The following is a 23,378-nucleotide window of genomic DNA, read 5'->3' as shown; positions in this document are numbered from 1 at the left end:
CCCACCTCTACAACCCCCCCTCCCCTATCTTCACAACCCTACTCCTATCTCTCTCCCTAATCTCCAAACCTCCTAACACTCACCCTCCTCCACCCTAAACCCCCTCCCCCAGCTCCTCTCACTCTACCTGTCCCCCCCCCTCCCTCGCGCTTTCCCGCCGCGACCTCCTGCACGCCCCCGCCCCCCAGCTCCCATTCGCCCCCAGCTGACCCCTCCCCCCCCCTCCTACCTCTTATGGCGGCCGCTGCGCGACTGCGCAGCGGGCACGCCGCTGGCGCGCCGGAGGCGCGCCAGAGGCAAGCCCGTCTGCGCCTGTCCGCGCCTGGCCCAGCGCCACGACCCCTGGTCCCCAGCTCCCCCAAGCCCCGCTGATCCGCTACGACCCCTCCACGCCCTCAACCCTGGGCGCTCCAAAACCTGCTTCCTAGCTCACCCCAAACGCACCCATGGACCCTTCGCCTGCAACTCCTGCAAACGCATCTTCCACCACGCAACTACCACGACCACAAGCCCACGCGCCATCAACCACCTCAAGTGCATCCTGATCAACGCTCGTTCCGTCCACAAGCACGCCGTTGAACTTTGGGACCTCCTGGACTCCACAGCCCCGGACGTCGCCTTCATCACGGAGACATGGATGAACGCCTCCTCTGCTCCAGACATCGCTACCGCCATCCCCGAAGGCTACAAGATCTCCAGAAAAGACCGCACCAACCAAGTAGGAGGAGGTGTCGCAATCATCTTCAAAGACTCCATCAGCGTCACCACCTCCACCGAAGACCCCCCCCTCGCCGCTGAACACCTGCATTTTCAGATTCGCACCGACCCAAGGACCACCCTCAGAGGATCCCTCGTCTACCGTCCTCCCGGACCTCGCGCCTCTTTCAGCGACGCCATCGCCGACTTCATCTCCCCGCACGCCCTCGCCTCACCGGACTACATCCTCCTAGGCAACCTCAACTTCCACCTGGAACAAAACAACGACCCCAACACCACCACCCTGCTCGACAACCTCGCCAACCTCGGCCTCAAACAACTGGTGAACACCGCCACCCACATCGCCGGACACACGCTCGACCCTATCTTCTCCGCCAGCAAACACGTCTTCTTCAGCCACACCTCTGCCCTACACTGGACAGACCACAGCTGCGTCCACTTCACATTCCGACGCGAGACCTCCCACCTCCGCACTCAACCCATCCCTCATCGACAGTGGAACAAGATCCCTGAAGAGCAACTCTTCTCCGCTCTCGCCGCCAACCAACCAACCCTCACCACCGACCCCAACGACGCAGCTCTCAACCTCACAAACTGGATCTCCAACTGCGCTGACAACCTTGCTCCCCTCAAACGCACGCATCGACAGACCAACACCAAAAAACCTCTCTGGTTCTCTGACACCCTCAAAGAATCAAAGAAAACTTGTCGTGCCCTTGAGAAGGCCTGGCGCAAGGACCACACCGCTGACAACATGACCGCCCTCAAGAACGCTACACGCGAACACCACCACCTGATCCGCACTGCCAAAAGGAACTTTTTCACCGACAGACTAGACAAAAACAGCCACAACAGCAGAGAACTCTTCAGCATCGTCAAAGAGTTCTCCAACCCCAGCGCCAGCGCCAACGCCGTCACGCCCTCACAGGATTTGTGCGAATCCCTCGCCACTTTCTTCCATCGCAAGATCAGCGACCTCCACGACAGCTTCGGACACCAGACCCAACCATACACCACTGAACCCGCTTCCCCGGACATCACCCTCAACAACTGGACCCACATCAACACGGAAGAAACCAAATCCATCATGAACTCTATCCACTCCGGCGCCCCTTCGGACCCCTGCCCGCACTTCATCTTTAACAAAGCCGACGACATCATCGCCCCGCACCTCCAGACCGTCATCAACTCTTCTTTTTCTTCTGCTACCTTCCCCGAATGCTGGAAGCACGCTGAAGTCAACGCCCTACTAAAGAAACCTACGGCTGACCCAAGCGACCTGAAAAACTTCCGCCCCATCTCTCTTCTACCTTTCCCAGCCAAGGTAATAGAAAAGACCGTCAACAAACAGCTGACCACCTTCCTGGAAGACAACAACCTGCTCGACCCTTCACAAACCGGATTCCGAACCAACCACAGCACGGAAACCGCCCTCATCTCAGTCACAGACGACATCAGAACCCTGATGGACAACGGTGAAACAGTCGCCCTCATTCTCCTCGACCTCTCGGCTGCCTTTGACACCGTCTGTCACCGCACCCTAATCACCCGCCTACGCTCCACCGGGATCCAAGGCCAGGCCCTGGACTGGATCGCCTCCTTCCTCGCTAACCGCTCCCAAAGAGTTTACCTCCCTCCGTTTCGCTCAGAACCCACCAAGATCATCTGCGGCGTACCTCAAGGCTCATCGCTCAGCCCGACACTCTTCAATGTCTACATGAGCCCCCTCGCCGACATCGTACGCAAGCACGACATCATCATCACCTCCTACGCCGACGACACCCAACTTGTACTCTCCCTCACCAAGGACCCCGCCAGCGCCAAGACCAACCTACAAGAGGGTATGAAGGACGTCGCAGATTGGATGAGGCTCAGCCGCCTAAAGCTGAACTCTGAAAAAACGGAAGTCCTCATCCTCGGCAACACCCCGTCCGCCTGGGACGACTCCTGGTGGCCCACGGCCCTCGGCACCGCACCGACCCCCGCAGACCACGCCCGCAACCTCGGCTTCATCTTGGACCCTCTTCTCACCATGACCAAGCAAGTCAACGCCGTGTCCTCCGCCTGCTTCCTCACTCTCCGCATGCTCCGTAAGATCTTCCGCTGGATCCCCGCCGACACCAGAAAAACCGTGACCCACGTCCTCGTCACGAGCCGCCTGGACTACGGCAACACCCTCTACGCCGGGACCACAGCCAAACTCCAAAACCGCCTGCAACGCATCCAAAACGCCTCAGCCCGCCTCATCCTCGACGTACCCCGCAACAGCCACATCTCCGCACACCTGAGACACCTGCATTGGCTCCCAGTCAGCAAAAGGATCACCTTCCGTCTTCTCACCCACGCACACAAAGCCCTCCACAACAAGGGACCGGAATACCTCAACAGACGCCTCAGCTTCTACGTCCCCACCCGCCCCCTCCGCTCCGCTGGCCTCGCACTTGCTGCCGTCCCTCGCACCCGCCGCTCCACGGCGGGTGGGAGATCTTTCTCCTTCCTGGCGGCCAAGACCTGGAACTCCCTCCCCACCAGCCTCAGGACCACCCAGGACCACTCCGCTTTCCGGAGACTCCTAAAGACTTGGCTGTTCGAGCAGCGATAACCCCCCCTTTCCCCCCTAGCGCCTTGAGACCCGCACGGGTGAGTAGCGCGCTTTATAAATGTTAATGATTTGATTTGATTTGAATACAGAAAGAAGGTCATTTCTCTACCAACAATTCAAACTCATTTCAGAGAGGAGCGTTATGCTGTAATTTGCAATGGATCACACAGGAATTTGTAATTAAAACTATTTCGGTATTCCTTATGGATCATCGTAGGATGTAGACCTTGTTGGAGCTCAACTTACAAAGTTGATCAATTATTCACTTAAGACAGGACCGACTACTCTAGTCTGGAAACACAGGGCCATATTTATACTTTTTGACGCAAAACTGCGCTAACGCAGTTTTGCGTCAAAAAAATTAGCGCCGGCTAACGCCATTCTGAAGCGCATTGCGGGCGCCGTATTTATTCAATGACGTTAGCCGGCGTTAGCCGGCGGAGCTGCCTGGTGTGCGTGAAAAAAAATGACGTACACCAGGCAGCAGCGGCGTAGGAGAATATGGAGCTTGGGCGCCAAAAAATGGGGCCAGTCAGGTTGAGGCAAAATTTTCGCCTCAACCCGATTTGCGCCATTTTTTTTAACTCCCAACCCCCATTGAAATGACTCCTGTCATAGCAAAGACAGGAGTCATGCCCCCTTGCCCAATGGCCATGCCCAGGGGACTTCTGTCCCCTGGGCATGGTCATTGGGCATAGTGGCATGTAGGGGGGCACAAATCTGGCCCCCCTATGCCACAAAAAACAAAAAAAATGTTTACTTACCTGAACTTATGTTATGTTCCCTGGGATGGGTCCCTCCATCCTTGGGTGTCCTCCTGGGGTGGGCAAGGGTGACAGGGGGTGTCCCTGGGGGCATGGGAGGGCACCTCTGGGCTCCTTCCGAGCCCACAGGTCCCTTAACGCCTGCCCTGACCAGGCGCTAAAAAACAATGCAAAAGCGGCTGGAAGTAATTTTTTTGACCCGCCCACTCCCGGGCGTGATTTTTGCCCGGGAGTGTAAATACGGCGCACATGCCTCGGAGTCAATTTTTTAGACGGGAACGCCTACCTTGCATATCATTAACGCAAAGTAGGTGTCCACGCTAAAAAGTGACGCAAACTCCATGGACTTTGGCGCTAGACTCGTCTAACGCCAGAGTATAAATATGGAGTTAGTTTTGCGTCGAATTTGCGTTAAAAAAACGACGCAAATCCAGCGCAAACGGAGTATAAATATGCCCCACAATCTTGTTGTTTGTGTCCTTATTTAAAAAGAAGAATGGCGACCCTTCATTTCGTGCCAATTATAGACTCACTTCACTGCTACTTTTTTGCCACTAAAACTGTTGAACCATTTCACTGATACATTTTGCCATTAAAGTTGTGGAAAGTGTAGCTAAATCTCAATTGTCCACTTAGAACAAAATCACTTATTTGGCAAACTCGGGTTTCCATCTTGTGCCCTCTACAGAATCATTGTTTGCAATGTAGCCCGGACTGCTGGCCTCGCAGTATCCCTGCCCTGGACCTTTTGCAGTAGCCATCTGCTGAGGACAGGCTCAGAAGACACGCATCCAGTTCAGTAACTATTTGTAACTAATGACAAAAAAGTAAACACATTGGATTTTAAGCTAAAAGATCAATATTTATATGCGTAGATAAAACCAGGGGTTAGGTTAACTGCACCAGAGAAGTGCAATTAAGTAACAGCTCATTGTAATTTTACACCAATGTTTTTAACAACCTGTCAGTCCAGAAATGTCATTGGTACTGACTGACCACTACAAGTCATAAATGCCAAAGCACTATTGACTAATATTGGTGCAATACTGCCCACTTTTGTGCAATATTTTGATTGGGCACTATACGTTTATTCAGCAACCATGATCCTATGCAACGGGGCAGATTACTCTAGTTCACATTTTCATTAACAATCTTGGCTGGGGAAATACTCTTCTCTTCTGGGTTGCTTCCTATTGACCTCTCACCATCTCGTCAGGGTCACAGTCCCCACCTTATACTACTTACACTTACAGTGAAGAACAGCAACTTGTCTGCCAGGCCAGGGTGTGATGCCAGACTAGCATCGTTATTGTAATCGTAATAGTATTTATATAGCACTTACTACCCCTGGCGAGGCGTTGAAGCGCTTTTCGGCGAGTGCACGATACTCTGGAACCCAAGAGGAATTAGTGGTGAATTGGTATAGGGAAATATGAGTACAGTGTTAGTATTATTATGAGTTAATTTGAGCCGCGGATATGTGAGTTGGTTAGTTGGATTGACTAGAGTAATGGAGGGATAGAGGAAGGAAGAATTCGGAAGTGTTAATTGGGAGTTTATAGTAATAGGATGAGGCTTGGGATGAGTAAAGGAGAGATGGAGGAGGGAAGAGTCTGTGGAAAGGGTTAGGGAGATCATAGTAGCAGGAGGGGTTTTGGATGAGTCAAAGGTGAGATAAATGAGAGAGAATTTAGTAGGGTTGATTAGGAGATCATGGTAGTAAACTGAGGTTTGGGTGAGCTAGATGTGGAAGAGGAGGAACGAGCTTAGGCAGGGTTATTTTGGAGATAAAAGTAGTAGAATGGGTTTGGGATGAGTCAGAGTGGGGATGGAGGATAGACTGATAGAGACATGACATATGGTGATGGGTAGACAAAGGAAAGCTTACAAGAGAGTAAATTTATATTATTTTTATTTATTTATAATTTTATTTATACATATACATATATATATATATATATATATATATATATACATATATATATATACATACTTTTTTATCGTTATTTTTCTTTTCTTTTTTCTTTTATTTATTTATTCATTATTATTTTTTTTTTATAATTTAATTTACTTATTTATAATGTGAATTTTATCCATAGATTTTATTTTATTTATTTTTATATAATTTTTCTCTAGTACAGTAGGACTAGAGTAATAAATAAATAGATATGTAAATACATAGTAAGGGAATATATGTTCAAGGAATATCATAATGGGTACAATAATATGAGAAGAAAAGTAGTATTGTATAAACACAGACTTTCAAGATTTGTAATATTTATTTACCTTTCCTCAATTTTCTAATAGAGAAATACTTATGATAATAATGCATTTGATCAGTGTGATATAAAAACGAGAGCAGGGATTCATAAGTATCTAATAGAACAACTTATCTAGGAGCTATGCAATGACCTATGAACATGTTAAGCATAGAATAACATACACATATATATGTATATACACACACATATATACATATATACATACATGCATACCCACACATATATACACACACACACACACACACACATATGTATATACATGTATATATATATATTTAACCATAGGTAAAAATACATTTGTTAAACATGTTTAAAGAGTATGTGTATAATTTATTGTTATGACATACTGTAGTAGCGATACATATTTCCTAAAGAACTATACATATCTAGAATATACACATAATCAGATAAAAAATATTTATCAACACAAGCAAATGTAGTCCATTGCTGTTTGAATATGGTGGTTATGAAGGAAAGAGACAACTCTTGAGTAGTCTGCGGAAGACAAGATAGTTATCCGTGGATCTTATTTTTGGCTTTAATGAATTGCATAAGTTGGCTGCTTGAACAGAGAAGGATGTACCACCTATAGTATTTTTCTTGTATGGTGGTGTTCTAAGGCGGGGTGCCAATCTTGAGCGGAGGTTTCTTTGTTGAATGTATTTGGTTACTTTGTTTCTGATAAAAAGCGGTCCTGTTCCATGTATAGCTTTGTGGGTGATACACAGCAGCTTGAAGGTGGATCTTATGGCAACGGGTAACCAGTGTAGTGCTCTCAAGGCAGGGGAGATGTGGGCTTGTGGCTTTACATGTACTAGTAGCCTGGCACCGGAGTTCTGAATGGGCTGTAGTTTATTTTTATAATAGATAGAGATGGTCCATGGTAGAAGGCATTGGCATAATCCAGTTTGGATAGTACAAGAGAGATCGTAGCCTGCACCTTGAGTGGAAATCCGAGGTTGGGGAAGATGCCTTCAAGGTGATGAAGCTTGTTCGTGCTAATTTGTCCACTTGGGCATTCATTGTAAACTTGGAGTCCATGGTGATTCCAAGGTTTTTAACTTCCTTGGAAAGTTGAGGAGGTGGTCCAAGATCGTCAGGCCAGGTGCACAGTGGGTCATAATTGTTTCAGTCACCACGTGTGAGTATTTCCGCTTTGGAAGCATTCAGGCCCTCATTATGAGTTTAGTGGTCTTTAGGCAAGACCGCCATGGGAAATGCCTCCACCATCCCGCGGTACAGTGTCGCAATTTACGAGTCACAATCACCAAGCCGACGAAATACAGCCAGATATCCAACACCGCCAGTGCCACTGACGGCGAAAGAGCGACTGTCCTCCTGCCGGGCCCGCCACGCCGACACCATTCCGGTCGTCATATTATGAGTCACATTTCAGCACAGCAGAACATGCTCGGCGGGAAACCATTGGCGGTGCACACCGTGGCAGTATAGCAAATCACCACCAATAGAAGGAAACACCAGATTGGACAGGTTGAATACCCCACACCTGAAACACATACACACACTACACACCCCTGTTCACTGCACCATGAGACACACCCTCTCAAACCCTCGCGAATACTACCACGACCCAGAGATACATGACCCACGAACCACTGCACACTGACCATTTATTTTACACGGTGCACGCAGCCCACAACATGTCACGCCACAAGCACCCACACTTCACTGACAGTGAGTTGCGGATCATGGTGTACCAAAGAATGATGACGGGAAGGTTCCAGACACGTAAAGTAGGATACGTCTCACCGAAAGTGAACAGTCAAAGCAAAACTAAGTAATCTAAAGAAAAAGATTATAAAGTTAAAGAGTTAATATATACATATATACCTGGTCGAGTCAGGTTCAATCACTTAGAGTTACCAAACTTCCAGCAAAAAGGTGTGGAATAACCAAAAAAGATTAGCCGGTAAAATACCTCTATAGTATTGTCGTCAAAATGTAGCATAGGTAGTCCATAAGGCATGCGAAGCCGTCCAACAAACAGAACCCCGGTAGGTCCAACCGTATGTCTCTATGGGAAAGCAAATAAGCCATAAGAAACTGGAATGCAAAGATCTTGCCGTCCATTACAACGGTCCCAGTAAAATGCCAGTATCTAAAAGCGGGGGAGTTAAATTAAATTTAATTAACCAGGAACGGTTAAAAATGCGAAAAAATGCGAAAAAACCTGTGCCACAAAAAAACGGCCACAGAGGGCAGTACATACTAGAAGGTAATTAAACCCAACCAACTGTCCGTGTATGGGCGTCTAAGCCCTTAATCAAAGACGGAGCAATGTGGGAGTTTGACCGTATACGGTAGCTAAGAGCGCAACTAACGCGCGCCTGGTATTAAAAAGAAATACGAAACGTATACGGACTGTGAGTCCTAGTCAATATATGTTAAGTGGTATGATCGCAGCACAGAAAGACATTTCCGTAAACCAAACGGAATGAAAGATGCTCATACGTAACACCGACAAGGTAACATACACATTAAGTTCCAAACCATAGTCTCTACCGAAGGATAAAATCTGGAGATTCCAGCTCACCGAGAGTAAATATGCTGCGGTCTGGTCGTGTGTCAGCGTCTTTTAATCTGTAACTAACGGTAGCGTTGAGAGTCTGGTTTTAAGTCGTATGCGTCAGTGAGCCACGTGACTAGAAAGGGCACCGAAAATAGTGAAAGGACTAAGGTAGTAGAGACCAACAAACGGGTAATGTGAGGAAGCAGTAAGAAGGAGGAGCCATGTTATCTGTGGGTACTAGAACAGATGAAAACAAGTTAGATGCACTAGTAAATGAGGGTAATAGTGCACGTGGATGGGGTCTCAAACAGGCCACTGTCCAGTGTATCTAGCGAATGTAAGGGCTGTAAAGAGTACAAAAGTAGTGACAAATAATATAAATCAAATATACAGGCCTGTACATGATAATCTATGCTCTACATTATAAGTAGAGTTAACAATCAAAAGGATCCGTCATGGTGGATTATAAATAGTATACATATTTGTATGATAGATATTCAGATAACAAAAAAGTATTTATACACATGTAACTGTCCAACTTAATAAAAGAAGGTTACATGAACAGAAAACGGGAGAAAAAACAGTAAAAACAGTAATATAAGCGAGTAACAGATATCTAAACAATTATGGTCATGTCAATTAAGAAAGACATATAATTCCTCGTCCACATTAAGGCCCATCTCTACCGCTCTAAGTTTAAGTATCCATCTGGCCTCGGATTTGCGTAGGTCCAAAATCCTGTTACCAAATCTTGGTGCAGTAGCGACATGTGCAATGCCAAAAAACCTAATGTTACGAATGTCACCCTCTCCATGTTCCTGATTAAAGTGTGTAGCAAGAGGGTAATGTTGGTTCTGGTTTCTGATGGCCCTGATATGCTCCTGTATGCGTTCTTTCAGGGGACGGATTGTGCTGCCCACGTATATTAAACAACAGACACAGATTAGGCAATACACCGTGTATTTGGTGTTGCAGTTAATGAATTGTCTAATATGATAAGTAACCCCAGTATTGTACGAGAAGGTCAAAGTCTTGTTGAGGGCCATTGCACAGGAGATGCAACAACCACATTTGTAAAAACCTGTAGGTGTGTTAGAGAGCCAGGTGTGTTGAGCGGTTTTGGTGGGTGGGGTCAAGAAGCTGGGGCATAGGCAATTTCTCAAAGTTTTCCCCCGACTGTGTGCAACAAAAGGAGTCTTATGGATTACAGTGGCTAAGTTGTCGTCCAAAAGTAAAAGATGCCAGTGTTTTTTCAGGATCCGATAGATTGACGTACTGGCACAGCTGAATTTGGTGATAAAAGGGATAGCCTTTCTTTTGGCCGTATTAGTCTTCCTATTGTGGCCTCTGATAAGCAGTTGTTGTCGTTGTTTGGAAGTAATCCGTTTGTTAGCCTTAGAGATCAGTTCCAGAGAGTAGCCCCTGGCGATAAAACGTTGTGTAAGGTCCTCAAGTTCCTGTGTGAAGATAGAGTCATCACTACAGTTACGACGTAGGCGTACCATCTCCCCATATGGTATAGCTTGGATTTGGGATCTAGGGTGAGCACTATGTGCATGGAGAATCGAATTGCAAGCTGTGGGTTTTCTATATAAGTGAGATGATATTTTGTTCCCAGTTACATATAGTAACAGGTCAAGAAATTCAATCTGGAGTCTGTCATGTTTGTGTGTAAAGTTTAGATTAAAGTCATTGGTATTAAGGTGGTCTAGAAGAAGTTTGAGATTTTCTGTGTCACCTGTCCCATGGGAGTTAAATTCTCGCCTTCATTTGCCAACCTGTACATGGGACAATTCGAAAAACAACACCTTTGGGCTCACTGCCCTGCGCACATTACTTCACACATTCTCTTCTGGGGCAGGTACATTGATGACATTTTGGCCATCTGGACAGGTGACACAGAAAATCTCAAACTTCTTCTAGACCACCTTAATACCAATGACTTTAATCTAAACTTTACACACAAACATGACAGACTCCAGATTGAATTTCTTGACCTGTTACTATATGTAACTGGGAACAAAATATCATCTTGCTTATATAGAAAACCCACAGCTTGCAATTCGATTCTCCATGCACATAGTGCTCACCCTAGATCCCAAATCCAAGCTATACCATATGGGGAGATGGTACGCCTACGTCGTAACTGTAGTGATGACTCTATCTTCACACAGGAACTTGAGGACCTTACACAACGTTTTATCGCCAGGGGCTACTCTCTGGAACTGATCTCTAAGGCTAACAAACGGATTACTTCCAAACAACGACAACAACTGCTTATAAGAGGCCACAATAGGAAGACTAATACGGCCAAAAGAAAGGCTATCCCTTTTATCACCAAATTCAGCTCTGCCAGTACGTCAATCTATCGGATCCTGAAAAAACACTGGCATCTTTTACTTTTGGACGACAACTTAGCCACTGTAATCCATAAGACTCCTTTTGTTGCACACAGTCGGGGGAAAACTTTGAGAAATTGCCTATGCCCCAGCTTCTTGACCCCACCCACCAAAACCGCTCAACACACCTGGCTCTCTAACACACCTACAGGTTTTTACAAATGTGGTTGTTGCATCTCCTGTGCAATGGCCCTCAACAAGACTTTGACCTTCTCGTACAATACTGGGGTTACTTATCATATTAGACAATTCATTAACTGCAACACCAAATACACGGTGTATTGCATAATCTGTGTCTGTGGTTTAATATACGTGGGCAGCACAATCCGTCCCCTGAAAGAACGCATACAGGAGCATATCAGGGCCATCAGAAACCAGAACCAACATTACCCTCTTGCTACACACTTTAATCAGGAACATGGAGAGGGTGACATTCGTAACATTAGGTTTTTTGGCATTGCACATGTCGCTACTGCACCAAGATTTGGTAACAGGATTTTGGACCTACGCAAATGCGAGGCCAGATGGATACTTAAACTTAGAGCGGTAGAGATGGACCTTAATGTGGACAAGGAATTATATGTCTTTCTTAATTGACATGACCATAATTGTTTAGATATCTGTTACTCGCTTATATTACTGTTTTTACTGTTTTTTCTCCCGTTTTCTGTTCATGTAACCTTCTTTTATTAAGTTGGACAGTTACATGTGTATAAATACTCTTTTGTTATCTTAATATCTATCATACAAATATGTATACTATTTATAATCCACCATGACGGATCCTTTTGATTGTTAACTCTACTTATAATGCAGAGCATAGATTATCATGTACAGGCCTGTATATTTGATTTATATTATTTGTCACTACTTTTGTACTCTTTACAGCCCTTACATTCGCTAGATACACTGGACAGTGGCCTGTTTGAGACCCCATCCACGTGCACTATTACCCTCATTTACTAGTGCATCTAACTTGTTTTCATCTGTTCTAGTACCCACACATAACATGGCTCCTCCTTCTTACTGCTTCCTCACATTACCCGTTTGTTGGTCTCTACTACCTTAGTCCTTTCACTATTTTCGGTGCCCTTTCTAGTCACGTGGCTCACTGACGCATACGACTTAAAACCAGACTCTCAACGCTACCGTTAGTTACAGATTAAAAGACGCCGACACACGACCAGACCGCAGCATATTTACTCTTGGTGAGCTGGAATCTCCAGATTTTATCCTTCGGTAGAGACTATGGTTTGGAACTTAATGTGTATGTTACCTTGTCGGTGTTACGTATGAGCGTCTTTCATTCCGTTTGGTTTACGAAAATGTCTTTCTGTGCTGCGATCATACCACTTAACATATATTGACTAGGACTCACAGTCCGTATACGTTTCGTATTTCTTTTTAATACCAGGCGCGCATTAGTTGCGCTCTTAGCTACCGTATACGGTCAAGCTCCCACATTGCTCCGTCTTTGATTAAGGGCTTAGACGCCCATACACGGACAGTTGGTTGGGTTTAATTACCTTCTAGTATGTACTACCCTCTGTGGCCGGTTTTTTGTGGCACGGGTTTTTTCGCATTTTTTCGCATTTTTAACTGTTCCTGGTTAATTAAATTTAATTTAACTCCCCCGCTTTTAGATACTGGCATTTTACTGGGACCGTTGTAATGGACGGCAAGATCTTTGCATTCCAGTTTCTTATGGCTTATTTACTTTCCCATAGAGACATACGGTTGGACCTACCGGGGTTCTGTTTGTTGGACGGCTTCGCATGCCTTATGGACTACCTATACTACATTTTGATGACAATACTATAGAGGTATTTTACCGGCTAATCTTTTTTGGTTATTCCACACCTTTTCGCTGGAAGTTTGGTAACTCTAAGTGATTAAACCTGACTCGACCAGGTATATATGTATATATTAACTCTTTAACTTTATAATCTTTTTCTTTAGATTACTTAGTTTTGCTTTGACTGTTCACTTTCGGTGAGACGTATCCTACTTTACGTGTCTGGAACCTTCCCGTCATCATTCTTTGGTAGGTTTAGAGACCTGTTCGTTCTTTACACTTGTCTTGACTCTTAAGTCCCTATTCTCCTAGCATCCCCCCCCCCTTTCTACTTTATTAACACAAGGTGGGTGTCTTTTCTTTTTTCTTTTTACACATCTCCCATCTTAGGGTTTATGGGACAGTTTACTGTTTCTAACATTTCCCAGCATGTTTCCGTATCTGGGCACCTTGGTTTATACTGCTCTTGGGTTTCCTTTGAAATTTCCTAGCCATGTCCCTAGGAATATGTATTTGAATTTCTGAGCTTCCTTGGAGCTGTCACTGTTTATGCATAGATTGTTATATACCATATCATTTTGTTTGTTCTACAATCATGCAATGTGATGATCTGTCACGCCTAATCCGATACGCATGTATATGCTTATTTGCAGCCTTGAAAAATTCACTGGTGTGACGAAACACGTGTTGGCTGTTGCTTTTTTGCTTTGGAAAAAATTGTTCCCTGCTCAATGGAATTTCACTTCATTCGGAATAAATGAACTTTTCTTTGGAGACAAGATTTGAACACCGATGTGCTCGTTTCTCTTTCATTTCTACTTGACAATGACTATGATGATTTGACTCGAGTTTGTCTTACATTGCATACTGTGTGCTGTGATCTCTGTTTGCATGACACTATACATACCGATGAGCCAGGCATGATCCTTTTGCAGTGGTACCATCAGGTATGGGATGATGCTGTTCCGCAGAATGTAGGCCTCATGCACTGAACCTGGGAACTGGGCAATCACTTGTGTGATGTAGAGGTCTGCGAGACATACCACCTGCACATTAGTTGTGTATTAGTTTTTACGGTTCTTGAACACCTGTTCACCCCTCCTGGGTGGCACCAGAGCAATGTGGGTCCAATCAATAGCCCTGATCACATGTGGCACATGTGCTACAGTGTAGAAGGCTGCCATCACAGTGGGCAGATTGTCACGTTGGGGGAACCTGATATAGCGGTCTATAAGTTTGAGTAGGGCACATAGGACGTTCTTCAAGACATGGCTGAACATGGGCTGGGACATTCTGGCAGCCCAGCCCACTGTAATCTGGGAGGACCTTGAGGCAAGGAAGTGGAGGACTGCCAACACCTGTACTGTGGGTGTGATGGCATTGGGATGGCAAATACCATGCCGCAGATCCGGCTCCAACAGCCTCACAAGCTCCATGATGGTCTGACGGTTCAGCCGATAGCACTGGATGACGTGCCGCTCCTCAAGGGTGGCAAGCTCTACCAGGGGTTTGTAGACTGGTGCCTTCCTCACCATCATTCTTCCACCATACCTGGGAATAGGAGGGAGTAGCCATCATTATGTGCATTAAGGACTGTGTGGACGCAGTGGGGCTGTGCACAGGTTACTGTAAAACATCCATGACGCACGTCATAAACCCCCTCGATACACATTGTAGAAGTAAAATGGCAGCCGCCTGTCCTGCATTCACAGGACAGATGGAAGTGAGCAAATCCCACAGGCGTAAGGCGTCATGGCGGTAGGCAGTCGCAACCTCCGTGCAACTTTTCATTGGTTAACATGGTTGCCTTTAGGAGACATGAGCCAATAGTGATCACCGTCGGCGATGACGATGATGTCCGCGGCGGCCATGACCGCCTTTTCATGTGCTCATGTTCACTTGACTCCTGGCACTTGTGCTGAGAAGACCTCCACTGCGTGTGCTGCTGTGTGCTGTCTATGGTAGCCAAGATGCCACGTGCTGCAGGGGATAGGGCCCGGCCTTCTCACAGGAAGAACTAAAGAAGTTTGTGGAGGGTGTCCTATCCCTGTATGCCCAGTTGTATGGGGCACCAGGGACGCAGGTGAGTCCACTGTGATTGTACGGTTTGTGAGTGGTATGAATGTGAACGGGGACCTTGGGAAGGACCTGGCTGAGGGCTGTGAGGACAACTTTGTATGTTCATGAGATGTGTTGTGTCCAATGCAGTCCCTAAGATGCAACGCTATTGAGGCGCTGAACGCATACCGCTGTGGAACCCCTCCTCGCTTTGCCCTGTGAGGTGCCCACTCCTGGGCAACCCCCAAGGTGAAGCCAGGCATCCCAGCGCTGTTGGGGCCGTTGTGGAGATTAAGCAAGCTATTGCCCAGAGTTGCAGAGTGAGACCCATGAATTAGATTAGGCACCAAGGCAAGAAATATCCTGTCCAGGGAAATTGAGCCCAAGAACCGCAGAGGCGGGAATTGAACCCTGGTCCCGGGCCAGATCTCTGCATCAGGGTCTGCCTCTCTAACCATTGTGCCACACTTCTCCACATCCATTTTCTCGTGTCATCCATGCAGGTGAGCGCCCATCAGAAGAAGGGGATTTGGTGTGCCATCGCCAAGCAAGTGCGGACCCTGAGGGTCCATGCCTGGCGGAGCAACCACTGCAGGAAGCAGTGGGAGGACCTGAGACGCTGGGCCAGGAAGACCGGTGAGGCCAAGCTGGGGACGTCCTCCCAACAAGGGAGAGGTGCCAGTCGGACCCTGACCCCCCCTTATGTCCTGCATTTTGGCGGTGGTGTACCCTGAGGTGGATGGGCACTTGAGGGCAGCACAGCATCCACAAGAGGGTGAGTTCACAATCGTACATAGGTTATGTGGTGAGAGAAAGGTTCAGCCTGTGCAGTGTGTGAAGGCTGTGGAATGTGTGCTAGGTAGCTATTGTCAGACTATGCTTGGGACACATTGAGGCAGGATGTGCTACATACATGTGTTAAAATGCTATGCAGGATATGAGTTGAGGTTAACTTAATTGCTAAGTAGTATTGATGACATGGCAACTGTGTAGTAGATGAGCAGGGTATTTTATGTGGACAGGGTCTCTGCTTCTGGAGTTCACACACATTGTAGTGCGAACTATCTAAACAGTGTGGCTGGGGCCATATCCCTCTCTGCTTTCTGCTGGCATGTAGTGTATGAGTAGACTGCAAAGTCTGAGGTTTCTCATCACACAGCTACATGTGCTTAGGTTATGTGGCTGTGCAAATATGCCTCCAAATGCCCGTAGAGTATTTAGTTTGGGCCTTGAGATCGTAAAGAGCCATGACCCAATGGGCTGGTTGAGCCATGTGTTGAGGGTATGGCTTTCATCCTGTACAGGATTGAATGTGTGTCAGCATGAGTGGAACACGTGCATGACTGTGGTGACACGCATGGTCTGTTATTGGAGTGGCATGTGTGAGTGAAGGCACGGCATGTAATGACATGGCATTAGAGTATGTTGTAGTGACTTTTTTGTGGCTCTTGTGCAGGCATTAACCAATTGCTCCCTGTCTCACTTTCTCTCTCTCCCACCCTGTCGCTCACTGCCCCCCCCCTCCCTCCCTCTCCTCCTCTGTCTTTGTGTGCATCAACATCATCAGTGAAGGAGAAGGGCGCACCGGCAAGTGGGGAATCTGCATCCCACGGGACCCAGGAGGCTGATACCAGCGGAGCTGAGGGGACCAGTGGGACGAAGGGCGAGGGGAGCACCACGGGGGAGACAGGAACAACTAGCCCATCATCAGATTCTTCCTCCGATGGTGACTCCCTGGTGGTGGCTGAACCTTCAGGCCTGCACCATCCTTGTCCACCACCCCCCTTACCAGCACTGCCCTCCCTGTAGCTCCCCACCCAGTTGCCTGTGCCTTTTCACCAAGGAGAGTGGGCATCTCCTTCTCCCCAGGCACCTCTGCCCCTGCCCCAGTCAGCCCTGCTGCCCTCAGTGAGGGGGCTATTGACCTCCTGAGGTCCATCTCTGTTGGGCAGACATCCATCATGAATACCATCCAGGGACTGGCATCCCAGATGCAACAGTCAAATGCATTCCTGGAAGGCATTCACAGTGCCCTGTTTGCCCTTCAGAGATCATTTCAGGCTCTGGCCTCCTCATTGACGGCAGCCAGTGTTCCTACATCTTTCACCCCCTCCAACTACCTTTTCCCACTCCCATATCCCTCTCCCATTTCCCATCCAAAGCACACATTCATACCAGCATGCATCCCCTCCAACAGACCCAGAGCGCAATGACAATCCCATGCCCCACAAACGCCACCACCGTCATGCACACACCCACCATTTAGACGCACACACAACAACATCCACTCCCTACACTGACTCCCCCACCTCTTTCCCCTCACAGTCACATTGCCACTCACACCTGCAGACGCCACATCCTCAGTCCCAGGTTCAGCCACAAATGCCATCACTGCCACTCTTACCACAACAGCAGACCCCAATACGTGCACCCCATACAACACATTCGTACGCACCACAGCAGTCAACCCTATCACATGCAGCACATCCACCCTACCTGCACACACCACCCCAACATTCACTCACACATCCCCCTGTCATCTCCCTGTGTCTCATCCACTCCTCCTCTCAGTACACCTATATGCCCACACTCATCCACCCAACACAAACCCAGCACACAACATGTCATACACCCACGCACCAGCACCCAAACCACATCCACGTACACATCTCTCAACCATCCCCTCTCCCTCCACTATCAAACGCCTTATCCATGACCTACCTGCTGCCCCGAAAAAAATATTCCTACATGAGTTTTCCCTGTTCCCATCCCCTGGTCCAGTCCCTGTTTTCTCAAACGCCCTGCTGCCCTTCCCATAGCCCTGCCTTCCATCTCCCTGCCCTCTTCTGGGCTCAGCCATGCCCAGCGGACAGCAGTCTGCAGTGCTGCTACCACAAACAGACCTGCCCCTCACACCTCCAGGCCTGGTACCACTCCATCTGGGTCCCTTGTTGTCGTGGCCTCCATCGCTGTCCTACCAAAGAAGGCAGGAAAAAGGAGCAAGGCTAAGGTGTCCCCCAGAAAGCAGGACAGTAAGGAGGGGAAGCCTGGAAACAAGAGGTGGGACCCCCCCCATACAAACCCTGATCACACCAATCCCCACCCCCTCATCCCTGAGGTGCCTGCATGCCCCATTGAGGCCCCTGCGCTGTGGAGGTCTGCACATTGCAGTCAGGAGTCAGGTTGGCCACTCCTCAAATGCCCAGTGTGCCCAAGACATTTGGATACTAGTGCACTGGCCCTTGTGGCATTTGTGAGTAGTTTGTTTCATTAAGCTTTTTTAATATCTAATTATATTTATATACAACGGCACAGTTGGTGTTGATGCTACATAGCTAGTCCTGGCTTTCCTTGCACATGTATGTGTGGTGAATGTGTGTATGTGTCTGTACTAATGTCCTTCCCTCCAGTGTGTGCTAGTCTGGGGTACTTACAGCTGGTGTCTATGTCAGCATCACTGGTCCTGGATGTCAATGGCCAGCAAGAACATTGGAAAGACTTGCAATTTGCGTGCCATGGTGCCTACGGACGTGCCTGTGTTCCAGAAGGTGGGTACTTCCTTTTATGTTGTTCATTTCCGCCATGGTTTTCAGAGCTGTTAGACCACCCTGGAAGTCCTGGCGGTGTGCAACCTCGTAATTCGGTGGGTGGAAACTGTGTGACCACCGGCCTCAAGAGGCCTTCCACTGGAAACAGCAGTCTGTCCACAGTGGAGGTCCAGACAGAAACTTGACTATGTTCTTCAGGTGCCTTCCCAGTACTCGTAATATGGCGGTCTGCACCACCAGGCCCGCAGCCGTGCAACCGCCATCTCCACAGCAGCATCCACTGACCGCCAAACTCATAATGAGGGCCTCAGTTCGAGATGGCTCAAAGTCATCCACTGATCAACGGCTCTGAGACAACTGAAGATTTGTGAGTTTCAATGTCTTTGGAGCATTCCAATTTAAGTAGTATTTGTGTGTCATCTGCATAGTTATAGCATGTGAGTTGAAAATCATTGATCAATTCTGGTAATGATATCATGTAGATGTTGAAAAGCAAAAGTGAGATGATTGATCCTTGGGGGACCCCTGCTTTTGCGAGATAAGGGTTGGACGAGAAGGGGGGAGAATAGATAATATTAGTTCTGTTTTGAAGGTAGGATGTAATCCAATTGAGAGCAGTCCCTTCTATGCCAGCTTCGTGGAGTCTTTGAATTAGGGTGCCATGGTCAACAGTATCAAAGGCAGCCGAGAGGTCCAAGAGAAGTAGTGCAGCAACTCCATTGCGGTCGACTGTGTTTTTAAGATCATCCCAGATTGCTATGAGTGCTGATTCAGTGCCTCTTCTTGGGTGGAATCCAGTTTGGTAGTCTGAAAATATGGAATTGTCTTCAATGAATTGTGACATCTGGGTGAATGCTGCTCTTTCTATCAGTTTGCCCAGGAAACATCCATTTGTGATTGGTATGCAGTTGTTGGGGTCCTGTCGGTCTAGGTTTGTTTTCTTTAATAATGGTCATATGTATGCCTTTTTTAGGTCTTCAGGAAAAGTTCCTGTAGTTAAGGAGTTATTGATGATTCTTCTTACAACAGAAGTAGATGAAAGAATGCTCTTGAAGATGTGTGGTGGACAAGGGTCAGAAGGGCAACCTTACTGTTAGACACTGAAGGCAACCGACTGCTCCGCAAAGCTATCCTGATAACCCTGCTAAAACCTGGGAAGCTTACCACTAGCTGCAAGTCATACTGTTGACTCTCACACCTTAACTGTGACACCAAGAGTTTGGCCAAAGTTATCACTAACAACCTGGTTCTCCTGGTCCCTAACCTGGTGGAGTCAGCATTCATCCCGGGTAAGTCAATCTCAAATAAGCTGCAAACTTTATTTCCCCTCATACACAACCTAAAACCCAGCCTTGACGCAACTGCAATTTTTCTGGATGCATCAAAGGCTTTTGACTCCCTCAAATGGGAATATCTTGTAGCCATACTGGGACAACTAGGTATGCCTATTGGATCCAAAATTGGAATAGGCTCTTATATAGCTCCCCTGTGGCCCGCATTTGCATTAATATTGCACAACTGAATCCTCTGCTGCATGACATGTCACCCATCAGGGATGACCCCTCTCACTCATACTTTGTGTGATCGCCCTGGAGCCACTACTCACATCATGCACTCAGGCATACCAGTCAAAACCTTCCTATTTCACTGCTAGCAGACAACATGACCCTATACCTAGGGCTATCCTATGAAGTTCTCAAATCAATTATGAGGGAATTCCTTCTCTCTTGTGCATTGTTGGAGGCAAATATCAACTGGAACACATCCCAAATCTTCATGCTGACAAAGTACAGCATTAGATTCATCCCAGACTTCCTGTTGATATGATGTGAAGTCTCATTAAAATATCTGAACTGTGACATTGTTTTGGTTATCTTGGAGATTTATGGGGGTTGCTATGGATGGACAATCTGGCTGAGCAGGTGACTGGTTGATCCTCCCTACTGCTCTCACGTACAAGCAGCATTGCTCCAATGAAAATGGTTGTCCTTCCAGAACTGCTGTAGTTCTTAAAAAACATCTCTATCCCACTGGGCAGGTCTTTCTTTTGAACAATCAGGTCCAAGATGATTGAGCTGGTCTGGCCTGGTAAGCTATCCTGAATTAAATGGGAGACATTGGTACTACCCTTCCATCTCTGCAGCTTTGAGGCTCAAAACTTTGAACTATGTCATGTGTGCGTACAGGCCCACATTGCATATTATTTGTTCAATCCAATGTGGTTCCCCTACTGCTCCAACTGGCCCCCTCTGAAGAACGAAGTTTGCAAATACAGCGATGTGCCCTGCACTTACATTGGATGACTCCAATGAGAGACTTGTCCAGGAGAAGCAATGTTAGACAAAGTGGGGCGTTTTTATTGTACGCAGAGGCTTTGAATCATTCTACTTTAAATTTCCGCATAGACCGTACTACACATCGTCCAGGCTTTCTAGGCTGACCAACAGACATGCTCTGACTGTACCACATGTGGTAGTTTGGAAGCAGATTTTTTGCGTCTGCCATGGTTGTGTCACTCTGTGCAGCTCTTCCTGAGTGAAGTCATCTCAGCTGAGGTGGTTGGGTGCCTGATCCCAATGGACCCCAAGATTGTTGTCCTGGGCTGGGTGGGTGGTGTCCCCACCCCACATTAAAATCCAAATCAAATCAAATCCAAATCATTAACATTTATAAAGCGCGCTACTCACCCGTGCGGGTCTCAAGGCGCTAGGGGGGAAAGGGGGGGTTATCGCTGCTCGAACAGCCAAGTCTTTAGGAGTCTCCGGAAAGCGGAGTGGTCCTGGGTGGTCCTGAGGCTGGTGGGGAGGGAGTTCCAGGTCTTGGCCGCCAGGAAGGAGAAAGATCTCCCACCCGCCGTGGAGCGGCGGGTGCGAGGGACGGCAGCAAGTGCGAGGCCAGCGGAGCGGAGGGGGCGGGTGGGGACGTAGAAGCTGAGGCGTCTGTTGAGGTATTCCGGTCCCTTGTTGTGGAGGGCTTTGTGTGCGTGGGTGAGAAGACGGAAGGTGATCCTTTTACTGACTGGGAGCCAATGCAGGTGTCTCAGGTGTGCGGAGATGTGGCTGTTGCGGGGTACGTCGAGGATGAGGCGGGCCGAGGCGTTTTGGATGCGTTGCAGGCGGTTTTGGAGTTTGGCGGTGGTCCCGGCGTAGAGGGTATTGCCGTAGTCCAGGCGACTCGTGACAAGGGCGTGGGTCACGGTTTTTCTGGTGTCGGCGGGGATCCAGCGGAAGATCTTGCGGAGCATGCGGAGAGTGAGGAAGCAGGCGGAGGACACGGCGTTGACTTGCTTGGTCATGGTGAGAAGAGGGTCCAAGATGAAGCCGAGGTTGCGGGCGTGGTCTGCGGGGGTCGGTGCGGTGCCGAGGGCCGTGGGCCACCAGGAGTCGTCCCAGGCGGACGGGGTGTTGCCGAGGATGAGGACTTCCGTTTTTTCAGAGTTCAGCTTTAGGCGGCTGAGCCTCATCCAATCTGCGACGTCCTTCATACCCTCTTGTAGGTTGGTCTTGGCGCTGGCGGGGTCCTTGGTGAGGGAGAGTACAAGTTGGGTGTCGTCGGCGTAGGAGGTGATGATGATGTCGTGCTTGCGTACGATGTCGGCGAGGGGGCTCATGTAGACATTGAAGAGTGTCGGGCTGAGCGATGAGCCTTGAGGTACGCCGCAGATGATCTTGGTGGGTTCTGAGCGAAACGGAGGGAGGTAAACTCTTTGGGAGCGGTTAGCGAGGAAGGAGGCGATCCAGTCCAGGGCCTGGCCTTGGATCCCGGTGGAGCGTAGGCGGGTGATTAGGGTGCGGTGACAGACGGTGTCAAAGGCAGCCGAGAGGTCGAGGAGAATGAGGGCGACTGTTTCACCGTTGTCCATCAGGGTTCTGATGTCGTCTGTGACTGAGATGAGGGCGGTTTCCGTGCTGTGGTTGGTTCGGAATCCGGTTTGTGAAGGGTCGAGCAGGTTGTTGTCTTCCAGGAAGGTGGTCAGCTGTTTGTTGACGGTCTTTTCTATTACCTTGGCTGGGAAAGGTAGAAGAGAGATGGGGCGGAAGTTTTTCAGGTCGCTTGGGTCAGCCGTAGGTTTCTTTAGTAGGGCGTTGACTTCAGCGTGCTTCCAGCATTCGGGGAAGGTAGCAGAAGAAAAAGAAGAGTTGATGACGGTCTGGAGGTGCGGGGCGATGATGTCGTCGGCTTTGTTAAAGATGAAGTGCGGGCAGGGGTCCGAAGGGGCGCCGGAGTGGATAGAGTTCATGATGGATTTGGTTTCTTCCGTGTTGATGTGGGTCCAGTTGTTGAGGGTGATGTCCGGGGAAGCGGGTTCAGTGGTGTATGGTTGGGTCTGGTGTCCGAAGCTGTCGTGGAGGTCGCTGATCTTGCGATGGAAGAAAGTGGCGAGGGATTCGCACAAATCCTGTGAGGGCGTGACGGCGTTGGCGCTGGCGCTGGGGTTGGAGAACTCTTTGACGATGCTGAAGAGTTCTCTGCTGTTGTGGCTGTTTTTGTCTAGTCTGTCGGTGAAAAAGTTCCTTTTGGCAGTGCGGATCAGGTGGTGGTGTTCGCGTGTAGCGTTCTTGAGGGCGGTCATGTTGTCAGCGGTGTGGTCCTTGCGCCAGGCCTTCTCAAGGGCACGACAAGTTTTCTTTGATTCTTTGAGGGTGTCAGAGAACCAGAGAGGTTTTTTGGTGTTGGTCTGTC

Source organism: Pleurodeles waltl, chromosome 2_1 (assembly GCF_031143425.1).
Source record: "Pleurodeles waltl isolate 20211129_DDA chromosome 2_1, aPleWal1.hap1.20221129, whole genome shotgun sequence".
NCBI classification, from domain to species: Eukaryota; Metazoa; Chordata; class Amphibia; order Caudata; family Salamandridae; genus Pleurodeles; species Pleurodeles waltl.
Note: the sequence above shows the minus strand (reverse complement) of the source record.